This window comes from Nannobrachium achirus (assembly GCF_963921795.1).
Source record: "Nannobrachium achirus genome assembly, chromosome: 20".
Classification (NCBI taxonomy): Eukaryota; Metazoa; Chordata; class Actinopteri; order Myctophiformes; family Myctophidae; genus Nannobrachium; species Nannobrachium achirus.
In genome coordinates this window covers 38,339,424-38,353,297 of record NC_137827.1, presented here as the reverse complement: position 1 = coordinate 38,353,297, position 13,874 = coordinate 38,339,424, and the positions used below count along the sequence as shown (strand labels likewise).

The following is a 13,874-nucleotide window of genomic DNA, read 5'->3' as shown; positions in this document are numbered from 1 at the left end:
ACACACACACACACACACACACACACACACACACACACACACACACACAGCTGGTTAAACATCTTGCCTCATGCTAGATGCAGAATAGATATGCCTCAAGCTAGATGCAGAATCGATATAGATACACCATAAAAATGATAATATACAGCATATGATTTGTGAAAGTGACAAACGGGCTTCACAGTTATGTTAGGTGTGTTCATATGCTAATGGTGATGCGATTTCAGATCAATTGCTCCAGCCACTGAGGAGAAACGCTGTGACAGACACTCACTCAGACAGACAGACAGACACTCAGACAGACAGACATTTGGAAAATTATATGTTTGATATAGGCTATCCCATTTCCCAAGTTTTCCAAATGTGTCAATCTTTCAGAAATATATATGTAGAAGATCTACAAGTTCACAACACATGCAAGACGTTGTGAGCTTGTAAACTGGTTCTTTTTGTATAGACAAAGTATAAAATGGTAGTTGTTAATGCATGTATTGTAATAATAATCCAAATCTGCAAACTAAACAAAAAACAATACTATAGCTTTCCGATAATTGAATTGGACAAAGATGTATTGAAAAAATGTACACACTCAATAAAGTAAAAAGTACCTGGAAAAGTACAGTACTTGAGCAAATATACTAATTATTACTTTCCACCACAGACAGCAGGTTGGGGCACAGTGCTGTCATGGAACGTGACAGAACGTTTTCCCCAGATCCACTTCTCACATGGATGAGTTATTTATTGGCTGCATGATACAGCCATGGTGTGATTATGATTTGGCAGCTGTTGTTAATCAGTTACATAAGCGTACAGAAGGCCTTTGTAGTGTGCGCTAAAGCTCAATTTATACCTTGCTGATGACTAAACCATGCAGGGATGAATTTTCATGACGTGGGACGTCCATGTGCAATAGACAACACGGAGAGTTATTATACTTCAGTGGTCTTGTGAAATCAGCTTTTTACATTAGATAATTGACACCGGGTGAAAAATGGGTTACAAAATTGTGGGGGGGAAAATGGCATGAGATTAAAAAAGAGAGAAAAAAAAAAGTGTGTATTCTGAGGGTATATCGTCAGTTTCAGTGAAGATATTTAACATAGTTTCACAAGTACAGAACCCTGAGGGACTCCACTCAATAACGTAAGGGGTTAACCCATTCAGAATGGGTACACTATATTGTGTATTATTATTTTATGCTTTAACTATTAAAAATAGCAGATATACAAGCTTGTAGATCTGCTATTTTTGAAAAATAGTGAACATTTGAATTTTGACCCAATTTTGACCTGATTCTATTAGTGTATTTTGAATCCTTCTGAGGTTTTTTGAAAAAAATGCATATACTGTATTCAAAGATTTGCACACATTTTCATGACTTTTTTCAAAAATAGCAGATCTACAAGCTCGCAGTGCGGCACTCGGTGCCGCGCTGTGAGCTTGTATATCTGCTATTTTTCAATAGTTAAAGCATTTAATAATCCCAGGCCTATTAAAACCCCATCACTAACCTGCTGCACACGTCTCTGTAATACAAATGAAACCACAGCATCCAGTATGCGTCCAACAAACACAAACCTCAGAAGAAAGCCAGGTGGATTTTATCAGAGGTGCTTGTCAATACTACTTCCATTGTTTAATAATGTGAAGTTCTGTATAAAGCCCTTTCATAAAGGTAATGGTGAGAGGCAGTGTTTTGCAATGGTACAGTTAGATAATGACTCAATATGTTACGCGTGGAAGGAACACGTTATTCCAACCAGTTCCTTTCCCCTCCATTCTGAAAGAATTCTGTACTTTTACTTTGGTACTTTGGTATATAAGTATATTTTGATGCCAATACTTTTGCACTTTTACTTAAGTCATATTCTGTACAAAGTTTTAATTTGTAGATACAAGGTTTTCTGCCCCCTCGACAGAGACAAATCGCCCACTTCTGTAATTATGCGCCGACTCCCATCGCGTTTCCAACGCACGGCCTTTACTGTTGCATTAGCACGCCGCAAATGTGCAATATTTCCCCGATGGAAAATCCAATTTAGTCACATAAAGCGATGTGTGGACATTACATTATGCTCTACCGCCAGGATCTCTGCAACACGCGTTGAGTAATGGTGAAGCACATTAAACCTGGCGTTCCTGTTATTAGGAGCATGTCATTATAGGTGAACTTTTTCTAACCACCAACAAAATATTGAAACCATTTTTCAAAAGTTTCTACTAGGGCTGTCACGATTAGGACATTTTACATGACGATTAATTATCACTCAAATAATTGCGATTAACGATTTAATTGTGTTTTTGTCGTTGACAATTACATTTCTGTTTGGCTTTTAGGCTTTGAAGTTGCTCATGGCAATTATGACGCACAAATATACAAAGAATTACTGACATATTTGACAACTTTATACTTTATAGAACATTGATAGTGGAAATAGCCGATCTACAAGCTCACAACGCGTCGCGTGAGCTTGTAGATCTGCTATCTCCTGAAATAATTGCGATTATTATGTAATAATTGTGCCAGCCCTAGTTTCTACCAGCAAAAAGAAACATGTATCTATCTACGATGTGATGCACTGTGCTCATAGATAATCTATTTCCCTAAATTTGTGTCATACAATCAAGCATACAGTACATGGCTTGCATGGCTAATGCGGTTATTTCCCTCTTGGTTTCACTCCTTCTCTGCATAATCATCTAATGATGGCTGCCATGGATGGATGAGACATGGATGAGGGGGGTATCAAACAGAAATATGCAAGTGGGGAGGGGGATAGGGACTGAAGGCTTTGCAGGGGCCAGCTCGCACTGGGGAAATAGCTGACCTACAAGCTCAGGACGCACCGCAACGTGATGCGTTTGTTATGTGTGCTTTTAGAGCCACGCATTTTCTTTATTCACTGTGTGACCGTAGTACCACTTAAAACGCAGCATCCGTATAGGGGGGAAATAGCATATCGGCAAGCTTGCCGTTCTGCTATTTTCAGCAAAAGCTTTCCCCACAATAACAGGAAACAGAAACACGCATGGAGACCTGAGGGACCCCGCTCAACCATATCGTCGCTGTCGGGTGAAAACCTCGTATGTCCAAAACCGTTCGTTTTGTATTTATCATTTAGAAAAATGAACTAAACTAGTGAAAACAGCCGATCTACAAGCACACAACGCCTCGCAGCGCGAGGCGTTGTGTGCTTGTAGCTCTGCTGTTTTCACTACTTTTGTGCGACGGCATTGTACGATGAAGCAGGGCTTTGCTTCGCGAAGGAATGTACAAATTTGAAACTTGGAGATACGAGGTTTCCACCCGACAACGACGATATACAGTAGGGTAAAATGGACCCAAGTTGCATCTAATGCCCCATCCCCCCATAGAACATGGATGCTGGGGTTCAAGCGGTTCATTTGGTTTATTTCCCTGCGGTTTCCCTCCTTCTCCACATAAATCGGAGCGATCTCAGGCGCATTGGAAAACCCGGGCCTGGTCTAATAATGATGACTTCCGCGGCCGAATGAGACATGAGGGGTATCAAACAGAAATGTGGAGTGAGGAAATAAGGGGGGGCGGAGGGACGGTGACTGAAGGCTTTGCAGGGGCCATAGCTTGCACTGAGCCCTGTGGAGCTCGCCACTCATCCTTTGCCCCCTTCCGAACCGCCACCTCAAATGAGCTCCCATGGGGAGGGGGCTTAAAACCCTCCTCCAGCAGCAAGCAGCACACTGTGGGATATGGATGATGTCCCCCTGCCCTGTTCCTCCCTGATTGAGCCTTCTGAACACTCAACATCAGTGGTGGAAAAAGTATCCCCACGTTTTACTTTGATACAAGTATCAATACGTCAAAGTCAAGAATTCAAAATGTACTCGAGTAGAAGTACAAAAGGTATTAACCTGCAGTCTTTTACTCAAAGTATCTAAATGTACTTAAAGGGTCACTTCACCTCTGGGACAACCCAATCTTATTTTATTGTCGTTTGGGACACGATCAACACAATTCAGTATGTACTAGTGATGCGTTTTGCATCATATGATGCAAAACGCATCACTGATGATGCAAAATGCATCACTAGTCATGCTGAAATACTAAAATATCTAAAAACACAGATTGAACACAAAAAATAATTCAGGATTGTGTTGATCGTGTCCCAACACTAAAATAAGATCTGGTTGTCCCAGAGGTGAAGTGGCCCTTTAAAGTACCAAAAGTGGAAATTAGGCTACTCATTATGCAGAATGTCCCATTTCACAAGTTTTCAAATGTATACAAATATTTTGGGCTGAAGTGTATTTTTTGTAATAATAATCAAAATCTACAAGTAACTAGTATAGCTTAACTACAGTTTTCAAATAATTGTAGTGGAGTAAAAGTAGAAGTACAAGTACTGAAAATCAGAGATACTCCAGTAATGTACAAATCCCACCCAGCGTGAGAGAGTGAGTGGTGCCATAGGCTAAACAACAGTGCCACTTGAAGGTAGGTCACCCAGCGGTATTGGAGCCATTGAGGCCACACTCATACGGACAGACATATACTGTATATGGACAGACAGACAGACATTGCTTTCGGCTATCTCCGGAACGATTATATCTTCTCTGAAGTAGTAGTGGTTGGCATGAGCGTTGTGAGTTTCGTTCTGTGCTCTTGTGAGGGCAGAAGCCATGAAATACCATGATTGACATGCCCTTCGGCCAATAGGAATCAGCCTTTCGGGAGCAAACATATGCCGTTTCTGTGATCTTGGTCGCCGCATGCGCCTTCCCATAGGAGGAAATGGTGACAAATGGTAGACAAACTAATGGTGTTTGTCGGTCATCACAACCCTTTACATGAGCATGTAAATTGTCCAGTACTGTATATTTATATAACTTCTACTCCACTGCATATCAGAGGCAGATACTTTGTACTGCACTACAATTATGTGAGAACTTTCGTTACACGGTGGAATGCTCTACCAACAGCCCTGAAAGTTTTAACTCCCCCATTAAGGCTGACCTAAAAACATGGCTCTGCCACCATTCAAGTTGGACTTACAGATACATTCGTTCCCTGGCTGGCCTCCCCCCAGGGTTGGAAAAGGGCTCACTGCCTTTGAGTGACAACTACAAAACACAACGTCAACCAATTACTTCATCCCATCAAAAAATAGATAATCTACAAGCTCACAACGCGTCTCGTCGCGAAATGCCGTGAGCTTGTAGGTTATTTTTAAAATACTTTTGACAATTTCGAAAACTTTTGAGAAGCCCCGAAATGGCGACATTCTGCCCCAAATGAGTACATTTACTTTTGGTCCTTCAAGTACATTTTGTTGCCTATACTTTTGTACTTTTACAAAAAAAACACAGGACTTTTACTTCAAACAGTACAGTAGTGGTATTGCTACTTTTATTTAGTAAAACAAATCGGACTAGGCCTACTTCTTCCACCACTGCGCTCAAGGGCCAAGAGATGGAGTGTGGGAAGGACCGAGATGCAGGGACGTGCTGGGCCCCTGATTCAGCCCGGGAAAAGGAATTGAAGAGGCCCTCATTGCGCGCTATAGAGAGAGATATAGTAGCTGCTGCTACTCAAAGATTTGCCATTTCAGATCATGACAAGTAGCAAGCCAGTGGGCCAATTACATTAGTTTTATATATCGTCGTTGTCGGGTGGAAACCTTGTATGTCCAAAACCGTTTGTTTTGTATTTATCATTACAAAAAATGATTTAAACTAGTGAAAACAGCAGATCTACAAGCACACAACGCCTCGCGGTGCGAGGCGTTGTGTGCTTGTAGATCGGCTGTTTTCACTACTTTTGTGCAAACAGTTTAATTTTGACTTTTGTGCAAACAGTTTAATGTTTTCCTAATGGCTGGCCTGGACCGGCCGGGAATGAACCGGCCGTTCGGGAGTTGTCCCGCTTTTCCCAATGGCCAGCACGTCCCTGCCGAGATGTAAGTGTGGAGGGGAGGATGAGTGAGGGTGAAGAGGGGTTGGGTGTGGGGGGTTGATATTGAAGTAGGACAGCAAAGAGCTGGAAGCGGTCTATCTGTCACTGAGGATGCATGGTGGAGATGGCAGAGATATGATTGCACGGCGCGAGCCGAGAAAGAGAGAAGAGAGCTAATCGGCCTCCATCTATTCAGTGTTGGAAGAAGTGTCAATGTTTTTTTTTTATTTGGATTTCATTTTTTTTTTACTTACAGTAAAACAAGTACAATACCAGAATATTCAAAATACATTACATTAAACAGGTTGTGTTCATCATTTTAGTTGAGAAAAAGTACAAAAGTATTGGCATCAAAATGTATTTACAGTGCTAAAGTATAAACATAATACTGAAATGTTTTTATATTGTAAACTATTAAGTATAACATATGGCTTAAGGGGTTAATTTATGTTTTAACTAGAAACTAAAACTGTCAAATAATGTAGTTCTGGTATTTTCACAATAGAACCGTGTTAAACAAATTGTAATGCCTCAACTCTTCCAACTCCAAGTAGTGCTCATCCCCAGGTCCCCAATTCAAATATGATTATTTTGGGGGTCGCGGCCTGAAAAGGTTGAGAACCACTGTGATAGGGGAGCGAGATGATGCAAAAGGGCTTAAAAAAACACACACAACAAAGGCAGAGTTTGCATAAAAGGCCAAAGTGCGTCTGTCCGGCAAGTTTTGATAAATAGTCCATGAGTTGGAATTCATTAAATCACTGTCCTAAAATCTTGACGCCCTCTCAAGTATAGTCTTGCGTGTGTGTGTGTGTGTGTGTGTGTGTGTGTGTGTGTGTGTGTGTGTGTGTGTGTGTGTGTGTGTGTGTGTGTGTGTGTGTGTGTGCATGTGTGCGTGCGCGCGCACGCTCAGGTGAGTGCTCCAGTTCTTTTTTTTGCCCCCAGGCTCTCAGCCAAGAATGAGCTCAACAAATGAGAGGCTCACTAACAAGTGAGCAGTGCAGGTTGTTAGGTTGTTAGAACCAGCGTTGGAGCCTTCACAACACAAAGAAAAAAAAAACACAAGTCCAGGGTGTCTGACATCCACTGAAGAAAAAGCAACATTATCTGTCAGACGGTGCCGCACACACACCACTGCTGGTCAAATTAAACAAAGGAGGAACGTTCTTTTATTTTATTTTTTCCAAATCAATCGACCCCAGCACTTGAGTCACAAGTACAGATACTCAATATCGATATTACTCAACTTACAGGTAAGGTTCCTCAGTCAAATGATGTAGGCCGACTTGAATAATTTCAAGGTAAAACATTTGTTTTACCATTGAGCAATTACAAAGTACAACATATATATCAATAGTAGTGAAAATAGCCGCAGCGCTTGTAGATGTTAATTGATAATGTACCATTTCCCTTGTTAGAAATGTATTGGAGTCAAAAGTTAAATATTTGTCTTTGAAATGTAGTGGAGAGAAAGCCAGTATCCAAACGAATGAAAAATACTCAAGTAAAGTACAAAATAGTAAAAAAATGTATGTACAAGTAAACGTACTTTATAACTGTCCTGCCATCATTGCCATGGTAATCTATCCGCCCTGAAACCTGCATTAGGCCACTGCAGAGAGCCTGTAATGCAGATTACACAAAGATCTGCGGGCGCTCATTGTCTTTTCCGAGCGACGCGAGAAAGCGGATCCACTCCCCCGCTGGTGGCAGTGAGTGGCAGTTACCCCCGGCGGAGAGAAGAAGCCCAGGCCCCACACAGACAAGTCATTACGGGCCGAGTGGCGCCGAGTGGCGAGGCACACAGAGGCTGTCTGCCAGGGAGCAAATAGACGTGTTGACACAAAGTGCAGGGACAGAGACAACGGCAAGTCCGTGTCAGGATGCCTGCCACTTGAAATGAAGAACGGGAGGGGAGCCCCAACTGAATGTCTTAAAGCCCTGTGGTGGATGAAGCTCTGTTCTTTTTTATCCCCTTCTTTTACTGAAGTAAAAGTATCAAATATACGTTGGCCTACGTCTCTGTCGGGTGGAAACCTCATATGTCCAAAACCTATTTAACTCATTCCCAGCCAAATATGATTTTATCATCTTTTTTAGGTAGTCCCAGTCAGCCAGATCATCTTTCAACATCTTTTATCACATTCTGTTAACACCTGTGCAGAGGGATTAAAGGTATATTCAGTGATTGTATTTCATTCAAATAAAAATATAATTGGTACATTTTCCATTCATTCTCCTCACTAGAATGTGTGCTGACCATATAAGGACTTTCACCATGGCCTGTGTTACGAGCATAGCTAGATTCGGTTTTCAGAGGTGCCCAGCCAGTCCTCGACCAATCAGGGTAGAGTATGGCCGTAGTTATGTTATGATGTTTTAGTTTTGAGAACCACAGTCGCTCTGAATTAAGAACGTCTGCTAAATGCCTAGATTGTAAACAACTGAACTCATAAAATGCCACAGTCTCATAGTAAATCAGTATCATACATATCCTGAAGCTGGAGACGTAGGCCTACCGATATTCAATGATTGGGTCTAATGATCAAAACGAGAACATTATAATGGTGTAGAAAATCTATAAAAAACTAAACATTTCCACGCTGTGACAAGCTGACCCCCGGCCACTTTCATTATCACTGAATACATCTTTAATTCAATAGGTACAGATATTTGACTGCACAGGTGTTAACAGAATGTGATGGAATATGGTCAAAAAGATGATGAAAGATGATCTGGCTGGCTGGTAGTACCAGGAAATTAGAATTGGCTGGGAATGAGAGTTAAAATTAAAAAATTGCCCAAATAGCAGATCTGCTTGTGGATCTTCCACTTTTGAGTGACGCTGTAGTATGATCAAGTAGGGCATTCATCCTATATTAGAACTGCCTTAACAGGGGTATGTTGGTGCAGTCGGTAGCACTGTCGCCTCACAGCTAGAAGGTCCTGGGTTAAATTTCTTAGGCAATTGGCACTGGGTGAAAAATGGGTTACAAAATCGTGTGATAAAAGAAATGCCTTAAGAGAGGCCGCGCCGGCGGACCTCTGACGTCACACTCTTGTCACTGTGACTCAGCCATTATGCATCCCAATGCAGCTACGCCACAAATACAGAGTTTGTTGTTTAACATCAATGTGTCATCATGGCATCAGGCGCATACAAATCAGTCAGCTCCATATGGGCACAAAACGAAAAAACACAAAAACTTATATACACAACGCATTACGACTCGCGTGTCACTGTACGATTGCGCTGTGAAAAGATCTACAAGCTCACAATCTGTCACGTCTCATAGGATTTTTACACATTTTATTTTATAGTATACATTTGAAAACGTGTGAAATGGGACATTCTGCACTTTACACTTTTGGTACTTTAAGTAGCACCAATACTTAATTCAATTTTGAATTCCGGCCAAAATGTAGCTGTGAAAACTACTCGTCCACCTCATTATCGTTGAGGGCATGGTCACAACACACTTTTATTCTACCTATGAGGACAGATTTTGCCAATGTATTTCAACGGGATTTATTCAGTGTTATGCAGAAATCCACAAATGTCAGAAAACCGCTCCATTCCCATTGAAATGCATTGGCAGAATCCGCCCTCATAGGTAGAATAAAAATGCTGTGTACCGTGCTGCCCTTACTTGTTTTTTGTGTTAATTTCCTTCACTCTGTGCCTAGCATAAACCCTCTGGTTTTTGTACAGCTGTGAGCTTTGCTCAATCCTTTCTTCCCACACCCTCCCCTTCCATGGCTGTTCTCCTGCTGCACTGTAGCTGCACTGGAAAGGAGATTTACTGTTGCTGCCTTTTATGGCCGCCTATATTACCATACATTAACTCTTATAGCTTCAGAAGATCCTTAACATTTTAATAAACGTTTTAATTTCCCTTTGGGGATTAACAGTCAGTCATCTATATGTCTGTCTGTCTGTCTGTCTGGCCATCTATCCTCCTGAAAATCCTGAAAATACAGAGTATGATGACATAGATAATTAGATAAACCTTTATTGACCTGTTTATAGTCTCTCTCTTCTCTCCTCCTCTCTCTTAGTCGCAAAGTGGTGTGTGCCATGTGTTTAATAGTTTATGCGCGTGTGTGTGTGTGTGTGTGTGTGTGTGTGTGTGTGTGTGTGTGTGTGTGTGTGTGTGTGTGTGCGTGCGTGCGTGCGTGCGTGCGTGCGTGCGTGCGTGCGCAAATACACTACACTATATTGTTTGCCAATCTATGCAAGGGAAATGAAATATCCAGTTATTTTTTTCGCATCTATTGTCCATATTATGACATGATTTGCTCTGAAAGTGTGAAAAACATTTTTCATTTCACTGCATCTTTAGACTCTTGGGTCTACGTTAAATAAAGGTAAATAAAAATGACAGAAAATTAATTACATCTTAGCTATATTAGGCCATTAGAGAGCCAGAGACTAAATAAGTGCCAACATATTGTATATACTATGCTTTTGCCAGCTTGATAATGTCAGACCTATACTCAGGCTCCCTCTGCTTTGTGCTGAGATGCATTGCATTTAGGTCACAGATGTCTTTGTAGCTAAGAACAGAGTTCAGCTAAAGCCGCTTTCATACCTTCTCGCACAAAAGTGTCGCGCGTCAGACATAGATAGCAGACCTTCGAGCTCGCAACGCGGCTTTGACGTGGAGTGTCGTGAGCTGAAATGCTTAAATGTGACCGAGTATAAATTAGGGATTTACTCTTCATATGCAAAGAGGAGTGAAAAAAAAAGAGGAGGGGAAAAAAAGAGAATAGGTTACATCCGAGTATCTTGCCTCACCATAGCGTTTTTCATACATATGGAAAGTGACTTAACGTTGAGCCAATGTGTAAATGGGACTTTATCTCCTTGTCTCTTTTTCCTTTCTTTTTGATGATTCCGGAGAGTGCTCAATCCCCCAGCGTTCACGACGTTAAGAGTCATTGTCAGGCCACCGTGCGCGTCAGTGGCGTGGCGTTCGGCGGGTGACAGGAGCGTGTCAGCTCCCTCCCACCTCACCGCACAGCTCTCAAAGCTGCTACAGGACGCATTTCTGCTGATTTGTCTTTCTTTATCCTGCCATCACAAGCTTCTCTATAGGAGCCCGCCTCAATGGAAGATCGGGGGCGCTGCCAAAACCTCACAGAATGTTAAAACAACTGCGGTATGTGTGTGTGTGTGTGTGTGTGTGTGTGTGTGTGTGTGTGTGTGTGTGTGTGTGTGTGTGTGTGTGTGTGTGTGTGTGTGTGTGTGTGCGTGTGTGTGTGTTGAAAAGTAAAGAGAAGAATAGAACCGCACAAAAACACAACGTTTTGGCCTCTCCGGCCTTTGTCAGGTGCTTCGTCAGGTATATTTCGTCAGTACATCTGACGAAGGCCGGAAAGTGTGTGGTTCTATTCTTCTCTTCAGTTTTCCATTATTTGATCCAGCACCTGTTGCACTGTTCGGATGTGCATGTATCTCCTGACCGCTAATGTTTTGAAAAGTAAATCAGTAACATAACAGGTCTGAACTAATGCTCATTATAAGGAGGCACCATCTCATTGGTGGTCTATGGACAGTTCAGAAACCATGCCTACCAATGACATCATTGATTGGGGGTCTCAAGCAAATACAAATTACAGTCTCTCTCTTAATGTAAAGTTAGCATGATGAAACAGAAGCCTTGCATCAATTAAAAAAAGAATCTTAAAGTGAAATCTTGTTGGAAATCAAATCACCAAATCCTGCCAACCGATGATGTCACAGGTAAGCAGGTTTCTGAAATGTCCACAGACGAGTACACAGAAATGGTGCCATCTTATAGGCCTAACGAGCATTAGTGATGACCAATTGTTAGTACCTTTTTACTAACAGAGTATTTCTACATTGCTGTATTTATACTTTTAAGTAAAAGAAAAACGGCGTACTTCTTCCTAGCGCGTGAATGCGTGCATGAGCCGTGCATGATGTGTGCGCACGGTGCAGCGTGACGGTGGTGGTCTGTGTAAGCGATGGCGGAAGGGAGTGCCGGAAAAGACAACACCGCACCGATCATGAAAAATCTAAATGCCTCCGCAACCTAGTTATGCAAAAGGCAAAGCCGGCTAGGCGGCACAGCACACAGCGTAGCCCGACAGGGGCTAAAGGTAGGAGGAGGAGGCGAGAGAAGGATGGTGATGAAGGAGAGCGAAGCAGCTTGATTTTAATTGGCTCTTTGTGTTTTCATCAGTCCCAGCAGAGCCATTATTTATGAGTCTGATCTTTTCCAAGTTTTGCCTAGAAAGTACAGTAAGTAGACCGCCTGCCTGCCTGCCTGCCTGGTGATGGGTAATGAAGTGAAGTGTGCTCTCACGGTGACGTGACATTTCCATCAAAACAAAGTGGAAGGCGCTGCGTCGCGGACCTTTTGCCCTTTGTGATGAATCTCGTCGCATTCCCACTGGATTCGTTTTTTGGAGGATATTGTTGCCGTCGGTGTCGGGGCAAAAAAACACTGTATATTTCAGCTTTTTATCCCACACGGAAGAAAAATATATGAACATATATGTTTTTAATATATGCATGCATATATGTCTAACATATATGCCACATATAAAAAAATGGCCGCCTATATGTCATATATGTCATATATGTGTGCATATAAACATATATGTACATATATGTATATATGCACACATGTTTATATATGGTCGAAAGATATATGCACATAGCCTACCAGTCAAAGGTTTGGACACAGCTTCTATTCAATGTGCGTTTGAGAAGCTGTGTCCAAACCTTTGACTGGTATGTACACATATATATGTAGAATATATGCACATATATGCACCACATATATGTACATATATGTGTTAAATGATACACATACCATACTCTCTATATATACCTACAGGAATACAAAATAAAACACACAATCTTGAAGTCATTATTAGCATTTATTCACATACAAGCAGAACTCAACTGACACTGATACTGTATGTTCCATTTGAAAACTGAACTGACGACATATCGACTGCTGTAGCCTGGCACATTAATGGCCACACATTGTGTGTGTGTGTGTGTGTGTGTGTGTGTGTGTGTGTGTGTGTGTGTGGGCAGTAATTAACATACAGGCACATACTTACAGAGAATGCAAAATGTCCATTGGTCAGTGCAAAAAAGTACAAGTGACATGGGCTGGACTCCCAGCAAAGCCGCACAGGAACAGTCAGTAACAATTATTCCAGTTAAGTTACAGTTGTCCAAACGACCGCTGTGTCTCTCATTGTATAACATTCACAAAGGACTTTCCCGTCTCTCACATCTCCGTCCTGGGTAGATGAATCTATCGGATCCTCTGTCTATCCAAGGAAGGTGGAGGGGGTGGGAGGATATCCAGCGTCCTAGCCATTTGCATCCTGGCCAATTAATCCTCCACCCCCTACAAGGAGAACCCAACAACGGAGCCCGCCTTCCTCACCAGTCTGTTGAGTTGAAGGTGTCACTCGCTCAGTTGTTCCTCCCCAGCACGTTATTCCACATTAATAAATAAAAAACTGTTTGGTGGCAAAACGATCGCAGTCTTCTCAGGAAGAACAGCCTGCTCTTCCCCTTGCTGTGAATCACCTCAGCGTTGTCCAACCAGTCTTGATGTTTCCACCGATACTGCCTTCCATCCAGCTCCGGTGCTATACCGTAAGATTGGAGACAGAGAAGATGAAATTAGCTATAATAGCACATTAAACATGTTTTCCCCTAGCCCATATAGAACCTCTGCTGCATACTGTTATGCACCGCGGGATGGAAAATCATACTCTGGGAGCATGGAACTACCTTTACTTTTTGGATAGAACCTCTACCTCGGCGTGGAGGCATTCTACAGCAGCCCAGGGATATCCGCTTAGGACCTCATCTCGAGGAGCACAACGGTATGCAGCGGAGAGTGAGGTTCTATATGGGGCTAGTTTTCCCCATGTTCGGTCC

General features: G+C 42.1%; 1 protein-coding gene across 1 annotated transcript in view; it reads right to left on the bottom strand.

Annotated features, from left to right (window-relative positions):
* alk (ALK receptor tyrosine kinase) overlaps positions 1–13,874 on the bottom strand; it is a gene marked incomplete at both ends in the record, with an annotated part of 854,498 nt that overhangs the window by 716,124 nt on the left and 124,500 nt on the right. The window lies entirely within an intron of this gene.